General features: G+C 38.4%; 1 protein-coding gene across 2 annotated transcripts in view; it reads left to right on the forward strand.

Annotated features, from left to right (window-relative positions):
- Positions 1 to 15,959, forward strand: part of STK31 (serine/threonine kinase 31) — a 144,800-nt gene that overhangs the window by 38,228 nt on the left and 90,613 nt on the right. The window lies entirely within an intron of this gene.

Genomic DNA, 15,959 nt, shown 5'->3' on the forward strand with positions numbered 1-15,959 from the left:
TCCAACTCCTGGGCTCAAGTGAGTCTCCTGCCTCTGCCTCCCAAGTTGCTGGGACCACAGGTGCCCACCACAATGCCTGGCAATTTTTTCGCAGACATCATTGTTGTTTGGCAGGCCCAGGGCTGGATTCGAACCTACCACCTTAGGTGTATGTGGTTGGCGCCTTAGCCACTTGAGCCACAGGCGCCGAGCCTATCCATTCTCTTGATGGGCATTTATTTATTTCTAGTTTTTGGTCATTATGAATAAAGCCACTGTGAGTATTCTTATACAAGTCTTTTTGTGGACATATGAATTCACATATTTTGGATTATAGGAATGGAATTTCTGAGTTAAAGAGGAGATACATGTTTAGCTTTATTTTCTTTCTTTATTTTTTATTAAATCATAGCTGTGTACATTAATGCAGTCATGGGGTACAGTATGCTGGTTGTGCTGGTTTTATATACAATTTGAAATATTTGCATCAAACTGATTAATATAGCCTTCATGGTATTTTCTTAGTTATCGTGTTAAGACATTTAGAAAGTTTCACATGTACCCTTATAAGATACCCCATAGGAGTGGTCCCACCAATCGCTGTCCCTCCACCCATCCTCCCCTTCTCTCCTCCCCTCCCTCTGTCCTTTCCCCATATTTTTGGGCTATAATAGGGTTATAATTTTCATGTGAAAGCTATAAATTAGTTTCATAGTATGGCTGAGTACATTGGATACTTTTTCTTCCATTCTTGAGATACTTTGCTAAGAAGAATATGTTCCAGCTCCATCCATGTAAACATGAGGGAGGTAAAGTCTCCATCTTTCTTTAAGGCTGCATAATATTCCATGGTGTACATATACCACAATTTATTGATCCATTTGTGGGTCAGTGGGCACTTTGGCATATTCCATGACTTAGCAATTATGAATTGGGCTGCAATAAACATTCTGGTATAAATATCTTCGTTGTAGTGTGATTTTTGGTCTTCTGGATATATACCAAGTAGAGGAATTGTAGGATCAAATGGCAGGTCTATTTTTAGATCCCCAAGTGTTCTCCAAACATCTTTCCAAAAGGAACGTTTGCATTCCCATCACAGTGTAGAAGTGTTCCCTTTTCTCCACATCCATGCCAAGCCAACATCTCTGGGTTTGGGATTTTGTGATATGGGCTAATCTTACTGGAGTTAGATGATATCTCAAAATAGTTTTGATTTGCATTTCTCTGATGATTAAGCATGATGAGCATTTTTTCATATGTCTGTAGGCCATGTGCCTGTCTTCTTCAGAGAAGTGTCTCTTCAAGTCCCTTGTCCACCCTGAGATGGGATTACTTGTTCTTTTCTTGCTAATACGTTTGAGTTCTCTGTGGATGCTGGTTATTAAACCTTTGTTAGAGACATAACCTGCAAATATCTTCTCCCATTCTGAGGGCTGTCTGCTTGCTTTACTTACTGTGTTCCTGGCTGTGCACAAGCTTTTTAGTTTGATCAGGTCCCAGTAGTGTATTTTTGATGTTGCTTCAATTGCCCATGGGGGTCCTCCTCATAAAATACTTGCCCAGGCTATTTCTTCAAGTGTTTTCCCTACACTTTCTTCTAGTATTTTTATAGTTTCATGTCTTAAGTTTAAATCTTTAATCCAACAAGAGTCTATCTTAGTTAATGGTGAAAGTGTGGGTCCAGTTACAGTCTTCTACAGGTCACCAGCCAGTTTGCCCAACACCATTTGTTAAATAGGGAATCTTTTCCCCACTCAATGTTTTTAATTGGCTTGTCAAAGATCAAATAACGGTAAGTAGCTGGGTTCATCTCTTGGTTCTCTATTCTGTTCCATACATCTACCTCTCTGTTTTTGTGCCAGTACCATGCTGTTTTGATCACTATAGATTTGTAGTATAGTCTGAGGTCTGGTAGCATGATTCCTCCTGCTTTGTTTTTATTTCTGAGTAATGTCTTGGCTACTCAAGGTTCTTTCTGATTCCATATAAAACAAAGTATTATTTTTTCAAGATCTTTAAAATGTGACAGTAGAGCTTTAATAGGGATTGCATTAAAATTGTATATTGCTTTGGGTAGTATGGACATTTTAACAATGTTGATTCTTCACAGCCATGAGCATGATATGTTTCTCCATTTGTTAACATTTTCAGCTATTTCTTTTCTTAGAGTTTTATAGTTCTCTTTATAGAGATGTTTCACATAATTTGGTAGGTAAACTCCCAAATATTTTATCTTCTTTGGCACTACTGTGAACGGAATAGAGTCCTTGACTATTTTTCAGCTTGATTGTTGTTGGTATATATGAAGGCAACTGATTTATGAGTGTTGATTTTGTAACCTGAGACACTGAGGTATTTCTTGATCACTTCTAAGAGTTTTGTAGTAGAATCCCTGGTGTTTTCCAGATACACAATCATATTATCTGCGAAGAGTGAAAGGTTGATTTCTTCTGACCCTATATGGATACCCTTGATTTCCTTTTCTTCCCTAATTGAGATGGCTAAAACTTCCATTACAATGTTAAAGAACAGTAGAGACAATTGGCAACCTTGCCTGGTTTCTGATCTGAGTGGTAATGTTTTCAATTTAACTCCATTCAATACGATATTGGGTGTGGGTTTGCTGTAGATAGCCTATATTAGTTTAAGAAATACCCATTCTATACCAATTTTCTTAAGTATTCTGATCAAGAAAGGATGCTGGATATTATCAAAAGATTTTTTTGTATCAGTTGAAGAGAATCATATGGTCTTTTTAAAAAAATTTGTTTATGTGCTGAATTATATTTATAGATTTACGTATATTGAACCAGCCTTGAGACCCTGGGATAAGACCCACTTGTCGTGGTGTATAATTTTTGTTTAATGTGTTGCTGGATTCTGTTTGTTAGGCTCTTGTTGAGTATTTTTAAATCAATATTAATTAGAGATATTGGTCTATAATTTTCTTTTCTTGTTGGGTCTTTTTCTGGTTTGGGGATCAAGGTGATGTTTGCTTCATAGACTGTTTTGGGTAGAATTCCTTCTTTTTCTATATTTTGGAAAAGGTTAAGTAATATAGGTACTAGTTCCTCTTTAAAGGTTTAGTGTAGAAGTCTGACGTGAAGCCATCTGGTCCCAGGGAGATTTTGTATAGTTGATGCTATTTCAGAACTTGATATAGGCCTGTTCAACATTTCCACTTCCTTCTGGCTAAGTCTTGGAAAGTGGCGTGCTTCCAAGTATTGGTCAGTTTCCCTCAGATTTTCATATTTCTGAGAATAAAGTTTCTTCTAATATTCATTAAGGGTTTTTTGAATTTCTGAGGGGTCGGTTGTTATTTTGTCTTTACCATTTCTGATTGATGCAATTAGAAGTTTTACTCTTTTTGGTTAGGTCGGGCAAAAGTTTATTTTGCTGACCTTTTCAAAAAACCAACTTTTTGATTTATTGATCTTTTGTATAATCATTTTGTTTTCAATTTCATTTAATTCTGCTCTAATTTTGGTTATTTCTTTTATTCTGCTGGGTTTGGGATTGAAATGTTCTTCCTTTTCCAATTGTTTGAGATGTCCCATTAAGTTGTTAACTTCCTCTTTTGAGGAAGGCTTACAGTGCTATAAATTTCCCTCTTAGGACTGCCTTAGGGGTATCCCAGAGGTTCTGATAATTCATGTCTTCATTATCATTTTGTTCCAAAAATTTGATAATTTCCTTCTTTTTTTTTTTTTTTTAGACGGAGCCTCAAGCTATCCCTCTGGCTAGAGTGCCGTGGCATCACAGCTCACAGCAACCTCCAACTCCTGGGCTCAAGCGAGTCTCCTGCCTCACCCTCCCAAGTAGCTGGGACTACAGGTGCCCGCCACAACGCCTGGCCATTTTTTTGGTTGCAGCCATCATTGTTGTTTGGCATGCCTGGGCTGGGGATTCGAACCTGCCACCTTAGGTGTATGTGGCTGGCACCTTAGCCGATAATTTCCTTCTTAATCTCATCTCTGATGTACCTATCATTCAGCATAAGGTTATTTAGCTTCCATGTTTTTGTATGAGTCTTTAGATTCCTGTAGTTCCTGAGTTCAACTTTTATTCCATGATGGTTCAAGAAGATACAAGGAATAATTTCTATTCTTTTGAATTTGGTGAGGTTAGACTTGTGAGCTAAGATGTGATTAATTTTAGAGTATGTTCCATGGGCTGATGAGAAAAATGTGTATTCACTTTCATTAGGATGACATGTTACGTAGATATCTATTAAATATAAATGTTGAATGGTTAAGTTTAAAGTTAAAATTTCTTTGCTTACCTTCTTATTGGAGGATCTATCCACTACTGCCAAAGGAGTGTTAAAATCTCCGACTATGATGGAGGTAGAAGAAATCAAGTTGCTCATGTCTGTTAGAGTGTCTCTTATAAATTGAGGCACATTCTGGTTGGGTGTATAAATATTGATAATTGGGAAATCTCATCATATTGAGTATTACCCTTAACAAATATGAATTGACCATCCTTATCCTTGCTTACTTTTGTTGGTTTAAAGCCTATTGTATCTGTGAATAAAATTGCAAGACCTGCTTTTTTCTGCTTTCCATTTGCCTGGAATATAGATGACCATCTCTTCACCCTGAGTCTGTAATTATCTTTGAAGGTAAGATGAGATTCTTGTATGCAGCAGATATAGCCTGAGTTTTATGATCAGTCAGCCCACCTGTCTCTTTAGAGGACAATTTAAGCCATTCACATTGATTGAGAATATTGATAAGCCTGGTAAAATTTTGGGTATTGAATTTTTTGAAAGTCCAGTGGACATGTTTAATCCTTTTACCACTGTGGAAGTTGGAATTTGATCAAAAGTTTCTGAGTGAGTTTACTTTTGTGGTGGGGGATTGTGCTGGTCAATATGGAGGATAGGTCTGAGAATATCCTGGAGAGCTGGTTTAGTTATGGCAAATTTCTTCAACATGTGAATGTCATTAAAGTATTTAATTTCTCCATCATAAATGAAACTCAGTTTAGCTGGATACAGGATCCTGGGTTGAAAGTTATTTTGTTTTAGGAGATTAAAAGTTGATGACCATCCTCTTCTTGCTTGAATAGTTTCAGCAGAGAGCTCTGCAGTCATTCAAATATTCTTTCCCTTGTAGGTTATGGTTTTCTTACGTCTGGCTGCTTGCAGAATTTTCTTTTTCATATTAACTTGAGCGGAGTTAATTATGATGTACCTTGGGGATGTCTTATTCAGGTTGAGTCATGTTGGGGTTCTGAAACTGTCTGCTATCTGAATTTCAGAATCTCTTGTCTGGAAAGTTCTCTTTCATAATTTCATTGAGAAGAGGTTCTGTGATTTGCGAAGCAACTTTGTTGCCTTCAGGGATTCCTATAGGGTGAATATTAGTTTTTTTCAAATTATCGCAGAGCTCTCTGAGAGAATGATCCGTTTTTGATCTCCATTTCTCTTCCTCTTTGAGCTCTTGGGAGCATTCAAAAGCTTTGTCTTCAGTGTCAGAAATCCTTTCTTCTGCTTAACTCCATTCTGTTACTGAAGGATTCTACTGTATTTCTTGGATCTTTGAGGGCTGCAAATTCTTGCCTTAATGTGTCAAAATCTTTGGTGCTTTTGTCTTTGAATTCATTGAATTCTTGAGAGAACTTTTGAAATCCTCCTTGAATTTCTAATTCCAACTTTGCCTCTATTAATCTTATTTGCAATCCAAATTCTGAATTCGATTTCTCACATCTCAGCCATCTGTTTATGAATGGGATCTTCAGCTGCGTTTGCCATAGCCTTCCTTTTGGGGGGGATGATCTACTCTGGTTATTCATGTTACTGGAGTTTTTCTGCTGATTCGGCCCCAAGCTTATTTTACACTGTTTGGCTAGATGAGCAGATAAGGAGTAGTTGGGTTGGGGGCTTCAGGAGTAGTGATTAACTAGCCCTTTGCTGAAAAGCTGTGACTGATGTCTATACCTTTTCCCCTAGATCTTTGCCAAGGACCCGTACAGTGCTACAGCCTGAGAAACTGGGGGCCTACTTGGTGTGGTGGGGCTAAGTGGCTCTGTCTTATTTTCATCTGGTCTCTGTCCTATCCTAGTGAGTCAGTTACTCTGGGTTGAAGTCTCAGCTGTGGAGAAATACCAGCAATTAAGTCACCCCATCCCCCATAGGCAACAGTTAGAAAAGGAAAATCAAACCTTCCCACAACCACATACCCAGGGTATCACTTTGGATAGTCCTTGGGTGATTGGCCCAGTTCAAGAGTTCCAAATCAATTGTCCCAGTCAGCACTGGTCTCAGGTGAGAGAGTTCAAAAGGTCTTCCTTAAACGACCGTGTTTCCCTTAACGACATTTGTTTCCCGTGTTTTGACCTACCCCCAAAATAAGTCCTACCAGGATTTCTATGCATTTATTAAATATAAGCCCTAACCTGTTAATAAGACCTAGTGATGTGTGACTATGCGGTGTATCTGCATAGCCATGACATGGCTTTTTGGCACAGAGCGGTAAAGAAAACTGGAATACCTTTTATTTGCCACAGCGCCTTTCTTCTAGCTGTTCACACTTGCATGGGTATGTATGTGGTAACTGCCATTGTAGGCATCCTGTTGCTCATGTGTGAATGGCTAGGGGAAAGGAGTTCATGCATCATTAGCGCCAGCCCCATCAACAAGGTCAGCTCCTCCTGTCAGGTTCCAGAGGAAGATAAATTAACTGTATTTGAATAAATGTAGATTGTTGTATTATACTTAATAAAAATAAGACATCCCTGAAAATAAGCCCTAGTGTGTCTTCTTGAGAAAAAATAAATATAAGATAGTGTCTCATTTTCGGGGAAACACAGTAGATAGTAGGGGTTTGCTGGCAGCTCTAGTATGACTCCTCTGGTGCTTTGTGAGGTCAGAAGGACCCACCCAGCAAATAAATTAGTCTGGGAAGGTTGATGCCTCCTTCCCCACCTTGCACCTCTGTCACACCCAGTCACTGGTAATTCCATAGGGCAGTGACCCAGTTCCCTCCAGTGAGCAGATGCTCCAGGTGTTTACACCTCCCTGAGTCACAGGGAGATCTATGTCTCCTGAGCCAGGCCTCTGCTCTCTGCCACTATTGAGCAGGGGGAGGTGAAGCCTGACAACTTCGGGTGCTTAATGGAGGCTGGAGGTTCACTCAGTTCCAGCCCCGTTCCTGATTGATGTTGCTGGCAGAACAGTTCAGAACAACTTTGCAGAATTTGTTTCTGTCCTAGCTATGTTCCCCTGCAGATCAGACCTAGTCTCGGCTGCAGTTTGTATTGAGGTGGACACGGTTAGAGCTCACACTCAGCTGTCAGTTACAGCCTCTGCCTGCCCTCCTTTGTCTCAGCTATGATCCCCTGAGGGCCAGGTGTGTCTTAGGCTCAGTAAAGCAGTCCACTGATTCAGCCCCGCCCTGGGAGTCTGCTGGCTCTGTGCTTGTGTATTCTAGTCCCCATGCTCTGCCCAGGCCACTGCTGCTTCAGGCCTACTCTTTACTCACAGGACCTGTGCTTCCGTCCCAGATCCATTCTGCCAGTGGCTGCCACTGGAGAAGATGACCGGCTTCCTCTGGTTGCCCAGAGTGACAGGCCGTGTCTGTCCGAAATAGCCCCGGGGTGTGAGCCCTATTGTTCCCACCACTGCGGCTGTTGCTCTGCACCTCGGGGCACTGCCGCTTCTGTATGGTTCTCTCTCAGTTGACCATCCTCTCCTTACTCCCATGCTGCAGAATAAGCACAGACCAGCAACAGCTCCAACCCTGTCCACACCTCTCAAGAAAATGCCCAAGAATCTGAACTCCATGGGGGACAGGCCTCCAGACATTAGGGTGAGAGTGGAGGGGAGTGCTGGGAGTTCAGAATTGCAGGTAGAGAATATGTAAAGTTTTACACAGTTTTATGCCTGACAGGAGAGTGCCATGGCACCCTAGTAGGGGTAGGAGGTATAGTTTTTAGAGGATTTCTCCTGTGGGATAGAATGGGAGGATGTTTGAACTCTGCTTGCTTGTTTGTATGGAGTATAATGTGAGCCCTTCTCATGGGAGAGGGGACTCCCGTCTGCTTGGCGATGGATTTTGTACCTTTTTTTTTTGTATCCTTGGGGTCTCAGCTTGCCTTAGCAGGATTGATGTGCGTTCTTCAACCTTCTCTCTTGGCTCAGCTCCAAACCATCGGCTTACTTGCTAAGCTTCTGTCTTTTAACTCTCCTTCTGGATGGGAGCCTCTGTGGAAAGCTGGCTCCAGCCCGCCATCTTGCCTCTGCGGGCCCCCCCAACCCCCCAGTTTATAAATTTCTTAATGTCTCTTTATCACAGGGGTTCAGCAGGGCTGTTTTCTGTGTCATAAATGTTCATAAATAGAGGTTGAAGTTCTAGCTCATACATATAGTCAGGAGAGGTGATGATGATGTTGATCTATATGTAAGGACAGGAATTCTGTCCAGGAGCAGATGCCAAAATCAAGGATCTGTTTTTTCCAGGCAATCAGGAATGCTCTTAGCACTGGTGATAGCTAAGCTGGTGGGCAAAACGAAACAAAACAAAATATCCCCTACAAAAATGTAGCTGGGCAGCTACTAGGTGTCTTCTGAGATTCTCTCCACTCTGTAGCCACTAAGCTACCAGCAACAGTTCCTCATGGTTGCCACCAAAATTGACACCAAAATCTCAAGGGGGTTTTGGCCAAGGTCCAGTTTCTGATGGCACACAATAACTAATAACTGAGACAAGGATTGCCAAAGAAAATAATACAGAAGACATCAGTTGGGAGAGTAAGAAATCAGCTTCAAATCATCTCTTATGTTTAGCTTTATTAGAAACTTCTAAATAATTTTTCCAAGTGGTTGTGTCATTTACATTCCTATTAGCAGTGTATGGGAGTGTTGGTTGCCCATATTCTTTGTAACACCTGATATAACCATTCTTTTTAATTTTATTTGTCAGTAGTAATAAAACCATCATATACTGATGTAACATTGATATCATACACATATGTAAAATGAATGAAGCCAGATACTACATAGTATATATATGTTGTATAATTTCATTTATATTTCAGAGTAGTTTTAGTTGTATTTCTCTCATGACTGTTGATGTTTAGAATTTTTTCATATGTTAATTGGCTGGTAAATTATTTTCTTTAATTAAATACTCATTTAAGTCTTTTCTCTGTATTTTAAAGTTGGGATTTTAGATCTTTCTTTTTTTACTGATTTGTGGGGGTTCTTTATGGAGTGTAGGTAAGAATCCTTTGTCAGATATATGTGTTATGGGCATTTTCTCCCAGTCTCTAGCTAGATTTTTTTACTTAATGATTTCTTTGATGTACAGAGGATTTTTATTTTAATGAAATCCATGGTATGAGTTTTTTTATGGTCATTTGTATCCTGGTTGAGAAGTCTTTGTCTACCCCAAGGGTAAAGATATAATCCTGTGTTTTATTTCATAATTTTTGAAGGTTTTAGGTTTATGAAGCATCTAAGTTAATTTCTAGACATAATATGAAGTGGAAGTTAAGGTTATTTTTCCCCAGGAAGACCTAGTTCTCCTTTTCTCATTGAATTGTTTTATGTAGACCATCTATGCTGTTTCATTCATCTATTTTGTCTGTCCTTATGCTAGTATAACACTCTTAATTACTATAGTTTTGTAATAAGTCCTAAAATTATGTGGTGTGATTGCTTCAGCTTTGTTCTTCTTTTTCAAAATTGTTTTGACTATTATATCCCCTTTGCCTTTTCATATGAATTTTAGGATTAGCTTATTTAGAGAATAATTTCTTGAGATTGTGATTTAAGTTGCATTAAATCTGAACATCAATTTAAGAAGAATTGGTATCTTAATTTTTTTTAGGCTTCAAATTCACATTCTCCATTTATTTGTAGTTTTTAACATATAGATCTTATACATGTTTTATTAGATTTCTACCTAAATATTTCATTTATTGGAAACTATAGTTAATGTTAAATGAAAAAATTCTGGCTTCCAGTAGGTTATTGCTAGTATATAGAAATAAAGTTGGTATTTTATGTAGTTCTTATATTTTATGATTTTACTAAACTCATTTATTAGTTAAAGAGTTTCTTTACAAATTCCTTGGGATTTTCTATGATGAAAATCATATCATTGCTAATAGGAACAGTTTCATTTTCCCCTTTCCAATGTGTATACTTTTTATTTATTTCTCTTGTGTTACTACACTGGCAAGGACTTTCATTACAATTCGTTTTTAAGATATTGTTTGGTGATTGTCTCATCTGTGTTTTAGAAAATAAGTGTGTTAACTGCTATTGTTGGGTGGCGTGTTCTATAAATGTCAGTTATCTTCTATTGGTTGATGGGATTGTTTAATTCTTGTACATTTTTGCTAACTTTTTGTCTAGGGTTTCTGTTGGTTACTTAGAGAGGACTTTTGAAGTGTCCCAGTATAAATCATGGACTTGTCTATTTCTCCTTTCAGTTCTGTCAATAAAAAATTTTTAATTGTGGTAAAATACACATATCATACAATTTACCATCTTAATCATTTTTAAATATATAGTTTGGTAGTCTGAAGTACATTCACATTGCTGTGCAATCCATTTCCAGAACTCTTCTCATCTTGTAAACGAAACTTTACATTCATTAAAATAACAATTTTCACCACTCTTGGCTACCACCATTTACTTTTTGTCTGTGAATTTAACTATTCTGGATACCTGACATAAATGCAGTTACATAGTATTTGTTATTTTGTTCTGGAATATTTCACTTAGTATAACATCCTCAGATTTCGTCCTATGTAGCATGTTTCAGAATTTCCTTCTTTTTTTAAGGCTGCATAAATACTCTATTGGCTTTATAAATCACATTTTTGTTTTTTGTTCATCTGTCGATGGACACTTGGGTTGCTTCCACATTTTAGCTATTGTGAATAATCCTACTGTGAAATGGATATATAGGTATGTCTTTGAGACCTTGCTTTTAATTCTTTTTGGTATATGCCATGAAGTGAAATTGCTGGATCATATGATATTAATTCTATTTTTAATTTATTTATTTTTATTTTTTTATTTTTAATTTCTTGAGGAACCACTAGACTGTTTTCCATAGCACCTGCACCATTTCACATGCCCAGTAACAATGTTCAAAATGGTTTTAATTTTTCCACATCCTCTTTGCCAGTACTTAAAAATATATATATGTATATTTGCCATCCCAGTGGTTGTGTGGAGTATCACATTGTGATTTTGATTTGCATCTCCTTAACGATTAGTGATGTTGAACATCTTTTCATGTGCTTGTTGGTCATTTGTACATTTTTGGAGAAATATCTATTCAAGTTTTTTTCTCACTTCCCCCAACCTCACTGGAAAACAATTTATATTGTATTCCACCAGCTATGCAGTCTGTTCCTGACTTTAAGTTCTTTCTTCCTTAGCAATTCGGTCTTTTTTTTTTTGAGACAGAGCCTCAAGCTGTCCCCCTGGGTAGAGTGCTGTGGCATCACAGCTCACAGAAACCTCCAACTCCTGGGCTCAAGTGAGTCTCCTGCCTCCACCTCCCAAGTAGCTGGGACCACAGGCGACCGCCACCACACCTGGCTATTTTTTGGTTGCAGCTGTCATTGTTGTTTGGTGGGCCTGGGCTGGATTCGAACTCACCACCTTAGGTGTATGTGGCTGGCACCTTAGCCACTTGAGCCACAGGTGATGAGCCTATTTATTTCTTTTTGAGTAAACTTTGGTAATTTTTGTCTTTAAAGAGGCTGTCAGCTCGGTGCCTGTGGCTCAGTGGCTAAGGCGCCAGCCACATACACCTAAGGTGGTGGGTTCGAATCCCCAGCCCGGGCCCGCCAAAAAACTATGATGGCTGCAACCAAAAAATGGCCAGGCGTTGTGGTGGGCGCCTGTAGTCCCAGCTACTTGGGAGGCTGGGGCAGGAGACTCGTTTGAGCCCAGGAGTTGGAGGTTGCTATGAGTGTGATGCCATGGCACTCTATCCAGGGGGATAGCTTGAGGCTCTGTCTCAAAAAAAAAAAAAAAAAAAAAAAAAAAAAGAGGCTGTCCTTTTACATTATTTGTAAGACTAATTGTCATGAAAGTGTTTTAAAGTTGTATCCCTTGATCCTTTGATGTCTTTGGTTTCTGAAAAACAGTGATGCCTAGTTTTTCATTACTAATATCAATCATTTGTGTGTGTGTGTGTGTGTTTTTTTTTTTTTTTTGAGACAGAGCCTCAAGCTGTTCCCCTGGGTAGAGTGTCTTCTCATCACAGCTCACAGCAACCTCCAGCTCCTGGGCTTAAGTGATTCTCCTGTCTCTGCCTCCCAAGTAGCTGGAACTACAGGCACCCGCCACAATGCCCCGCTATTTTTTGGTTGCAGCTGTCATTATTGTTTGGTGGCCCGAGATGGATTTGAACCGGCCAGCTTAGGTATATGTGGCTGGTGCCTTAGCTGCTTGAGCCACAGTGCTGAGCCAGTCATTTGTGTTTTTGTTACTTTTTTCCTGATCAGTTTTGCTAGTATTTTACAAATTTATTGTTTTTCAAATTAATACTTTTTGCCTCGATATTTTTCTTCTATTTGTCTTTTTCCTGTTTTATTGATTTCTTTATGATATCCTTCTTTCTATTTTTAAATTTAATTTGTTGTCCAGCTTTAGCTGAAAGTTTATGTCATTTAAAAATGCTTTCCTGGGTGGTGCCTGTGGCTAACGGAGTAGGGCGCCAGCCCTATATGCTAAGGGTGGCGGGTTTGAGCCCTGCCCCGGCCAAAACTCCAACAAAAAAAATGCTTTTCTGGAAGTGTAACTCATTTTTTTGTGTGCTTTATTTTTTTTTAAGACTTTCTTATTTGAACAGTCTTTGGTTCACACAATTAGAGAAAGATACAGATAGATGCCGTAGATTCCCTGCTCCCACACATGCATGGCATCCTCCGTTACCAGCATCTTCTGCCAGAGTGGTACATTTGTCACAGTTGTTAACTATGTATCAGCACATTGTTATCACCCAGAGTCCAGTTTATGTTAGGGTTCACTATTGTATATCCTATAGGTTTGGACAAATGTGTAACAACATCTGCCGTTGTAATATAATAAAGAGTAATTTTAGTGCCCTAAAAAATGTCCTGTATTTCTATATATTGATCTTTCCTTCCCCACAACTCTTGGCAACTACTGGTCTTTTTACTGTCTTCATAGTTTTGTCTTTTTCAGAATCTCATATAGTTGGCATCATATAATATATAGGCTTTTGGATTGACTTCTTTCCTGTAATAAAATATTTCTATTTAGCATTGAACAATATACTATTGCTTAGAGGTGTCACAGTGTTTTTATCTTTTACCTGTTAAAGGACATTTTACTTATACTCACATTTGGGCAATTATGAATAAAGTTGCTATAAACATCCATATGTAGGTTTTTATGTAGCATAAAGTTTCAACTCCTTTGGGAGTGTGATTTCTGGATCATATTGTAAGAGTATGTTTAGCTTTGTAAGAAACTGGTAGAATATCTTTCATAGTAGATTTACCTTTTAATATACCCACTAGCAATGAATGAGAGTTCTTGTTGCTCCACATCCTTACCACATTTGTTGTTTTCAGTGTCCCGAAGTTTGACCATTCTAATAGGTATTTACTATTATCTACATGTTTTAATTTATGGTTTTTTTTGTTGTTGTTGTTTGTTTTTTTGAGACAGTGTCTATCTTTCTTGCCCTGGGTAGAGTGCTGGGGTGGGAGCATTACAGCTCACAGCAACCTCAAACTCTTAGGCTCAAGTGATTCTGTTGCCTCAGCCTCCCAAGTATCTGGGACTACAGGCACCTGCCACAACACCCAGCTATTTTTAGAGATGGGGTCTTGCTTTTGCTGGTATCCAGCCTATGAGCTCAAGTAGTTCACCCGCCTTGGCCTCCCAGAGTGCTAGGATTATAGGTGTGAGCCATGTATGCTTATTCGCCATCTATATATTATCTTCTTCAGTCTGTTAAGGTGTTTGGCCCTTTTTTTTTATTTTTTATTTTTTTGAGACAAGAGTCTCACTATATTGCCCTTGCAAGAATGCCTTGGCATCACAGCTCACAGCAACCTCAAATTCTTGGGCTTAAGCGATTCTTGCAGCTATCATTGTTTGGCGGGCCCTGGCTGGATTCAAACCCGCCACCTTTGGTGTATGTGGTTGGCACCTTAGCCACGTGAGCCACAGGCACCGAGCTGGCTTAAGCGATTCTCCTGCCTCTGCCTCTCAAGTAACGGACTACAGGAGCCTGCCATAATGCCTGGCTATTTTTTGGTTGTAGTTGTTGTTTGGCAGACTCAGGCTGAGTTTGAACCTGCCAGCTCCAGTGTATGTGGCTGGTGCTCTACAGGTGCCGAGCCTGGCCCTTTTATTTTTTTAAAGAGATAGGGTCTTATTATGTTTCCCAGTTTGGAGGTCAGTAGTTAGCTATTCACAGGCACAATTATAGGGCTCTATATCCTCCACCTCCTGGCTAAAGCAATCCTCCTGCCTCCATTTCCTGAGTAGCTGAGACTACAGACATATGCCACCACACCCAACTTGGCCAATTTTTTAAAATTAGGTTGCCTATGATCTTAATGTTGACTTTTAGGAGTTTTTTGTATATTTTAGATAAGAGTTCTTTATCATATGTCTTTTGCAAATACAGTAGAACCTTCATTGTTGAGCATCTTTCTTATACTGACTGCCTCTTTAAGTTGCTCTAATTTTCATAGATGGGATATCTACCACATGTACTGAATGGAAGTTTCTTATGTTGATCACCTCTGAATATTGACCAGTTTGTTACAGACCCTTGGATAATCAACTTACAGAGGTTCTATTGTATTTTCTCCCAATCTGTCTGTGGCTTTTATTTTTATTCTTTTGACAATGTCTGGTACAGAGCAGAAATTTTAAATCTTAATGAAGTTTAGCTTATCAATTGTTTTTTTCATGGATTGTACCTCTGGTGCTGAATCTAAAAAGTCATCAAACTCAAATTTTTGTAGGTTTACTCTTGTATTATCTTCTGGGAGTTATTGATTTTTTACTTTAAATTTAGGACTATGATCCTTTTTGAGTTATTTTGTTAAGTGTATAAAGTCTGTGTCTAGATTCTTCCTTTATTTATTTATTTATTTTTGTGTGTGTGGATGTCCAGTTGTTTCAGTACCTTTTGATGAGAAAACTGTTTCTTCCATTTTATTGTCTACATTTTTGTCAAAGATAATTGACTATGTTCAAGTAGGTTTATTTTGGGGTTTTCTGTTGTTACGTTGATCTGTTTGTTCTTTCACTAGTACCACACTGTTTTCAGTACTGTAGCTTTCTAGTATCTCTTGACATCTGGTTGTCAGTTCTCCAACTTTGTTTCTCTAGTTCAATATTGTGTTGGCCATTCTGAGTCTTTTCCTATCCATATAAACTTTAGAAGTAATTTGTCAATATCTACAAAATAACTTGCTGGGATTTTGGTTGGATTATATTGAATCTATAGATCAAGATGGGAAGAACTGGCATTTCTGGGATTTTGGTTGGATTGTGTTGAATCTATAGATCAAGATGGGAAGAACTGGCATTTTTTAAAGTATTGAGACTTCCTGTCAATGAATATGGACTCTCTTTCCCTTTGCTTAGTTCTTTGATTTCTTTCAACTATTTTGTATTTTCTCATATAGATCTAATGCATATTGTTAGATTTATATACCTCACTATTTAATTTTGGGGTCCTAATATAAATGGTATTGTTTTTACTTTTGTTCATTGCTGGTATACTACATAGGAAAGCAGTTGACTGCCGTGTGTACAATCCTTTTATAAAATCACTCCAGTGTGTACAATCCTTTTATGATCCTTTTATAATCACTCTAGTGTGTACAATCCTTTTATAATCTAGTTTTTTGTATATTCTTTTTGATATTTTGCATAGATGATCATGTGGTCTGTGAACAAAGACATGCTATTTCTCTTTTCCTAATCTGTATTTTTTTTTTTTTTTTTT

Source organism: Otolemur garnettii, unplaced genomic scaffold (assembly GCF_000181295.1).
Source record: "Otolemur garnettii isolate 467f Iridium unplaced genomic scaffold, OtoGar3 scaffold00028, whole genome shotgun sequence".
Taxonomy (NCBI): Eukaryota; Metazoa; Chordata; class Mammalia; order Primates; family Galagidae; genus Otolemur; species Otolemur garnettii.